The following is a 1,622-nucleotide window of genomic DNA, read 5'->3' on the forward strand; positions in this document are numbered from 1 at the left end:
CTCTCTTCTCTCTCTCTCCTCTCTCTCATCTCCCTCTGCTGTCTGCAGTAACAGCCATAATGAGATAACAGTGGTCGTGTGGCGGACGGGTCCTTCTGTGAAGTCCAGCTACGAGGGCCTCATCCACCGTCCATCCTACAAGCCCTCGCCGTCCGCCTACGAGCCCCCGTCCCCCCCCAGCAAGAAACGTGACAAGACCCCTCCGGCGGTGCCCCCTCTCCCTGCCCACCACCGCACTCGTCGCCTGCTCATCAATGGCTCCGAGGGAGGAGGAGGTGGAGGAGGAGGTGGGGGCGTGGGCTGGGGAGGCGAGAGACGTGGTGAGGAGCTGGACGCCAAGGGCCGAGCGACGGGCGCGACGCCACAAGGGCAACACACGCACACGCTGCGCGGGACCCGGGTCAAAGCGTCCAATGGGGACAACTACATCATCCTGTCGCCCATCAACCCCGGGAGCCAGGTACTGGCTGAGACCCCCCCCCAGTGGTGCCGCCCTCCCCGTGCTTCACAATGCCTCATTCCTACTGGGGTGCCCCCCCCAACTTAAGCCTCATTCACATTTACGCTGACCAGACCATGTAATGTTAACGTAGTTGAGAGAACACAAGCAACGGGTGACAAGCAAAATGACGTACATGTGGATGAGGCTTGCACCCCAGTTGGGAGGTGTGTGTTAATGTTCAGTCTCTGTTGGTCTGGTGTGGGTCTGGTGTTGGTCTGGTGGGTCTTTTCATGAAAGAGTTGAATGAGTGGATGAGTGGATTTGAATGAGTGGAGTTGAATGAGTGGAGTTGGATGAGTGAATGACTGGATGAGTGAATTTGAATAACTGGAGTTGAATGAGAGGATTAGTGGAGTTGAATGAGTGGAATTGAATGAGTGGAGTTGAATGAGTGGATGATTTGACAGAAAAATCTCTACAAATGTGCCAAACTGATGAGCAGTGCTTCAGAGGGCCTAGTTGTAACACATGTCATATCCTTTGCCACATGTCATATCCTGTGTCACATGTCATATCCTGTGTCACATGTCATATCCTGTGTCAGGTGTCATATCCTGTGTTAGGTCACAAATGCTCAGGCAGCACCATGGCCAATAGGGCACCATTATCACTATTATTATTGATCTATTGTGTGATGCAATAAATACAATGGAACTTGAATGTGTACCTTCTAAATGCTGAAATGACTGCAGTCCATGACAGTATTATAAAATGTCAGCCTTTACACTTTTATTTTTATACAACGTCTGAGAATTTATAGCCTGCATTCCGATGCATGTGCAGTATCTGGCTGTAGAACTGTGACTTACTGTATATGGAACAAGTATTCTAATAAAGAGCATATTATGGTTCAATTTGCTGTCAAATTGTCTGATTGAGAAGTCTCATTATCAAATAAATAGTAATAACAAACATTGAGGATATATAATATTCTGGCTTTTGGGCAGAATCTCGTTTTTGTCTCCCTTTGTCCTCTATGGGCTATAGGCTACTTCCTCTCTCTCACGGGGCAGCCGTGGCCTACTGGTTAGGGCTTCGGACTTGTAACCAGGGGGTTGCCGGTTCGAACCCCGACCAGCAGGAACGGCTGAAGTGCCCTTGAGCAAGGCACCTAACCCCT

At 50.1% G+C, this 1,622-nt stretch overlaps 1 protein-coding gene across 1 annotated transcript in view; it reads left to right on the forward strand.

Moving 5' to 3' along the window:
- Nucleotides 1-376: 376 nt before the first annotated feature.
- Nucleotides 377-1,622, forward strand: part of rgs3a (regulator of G protein signaling 3a) — a 284,842-nt gene continuing 283,596 nt past the window's right edge. Inside the window, 1 exon segment of the mRNA XM_048258184.1 lies at nucleotides 377-460. The gene's annotated coding sequence lies outside the window, so the exon portion shown is untranslated.

This window comes from Alosa alosa, chromosome 12 (genome assembly GCF_017589495.1).
Source record: "Alosa alosa isolate M-15738 ecotype Scorff River chromosome 12, AALO_Geno_1.1, whole genome shotgun sequence".
NCBI classification, from domain to species: Eukaryota; Metazoa; Chordata; class Actinopteri; order Clupeiformes; family Clupeidae; genus Alosa; species Alosa alosa.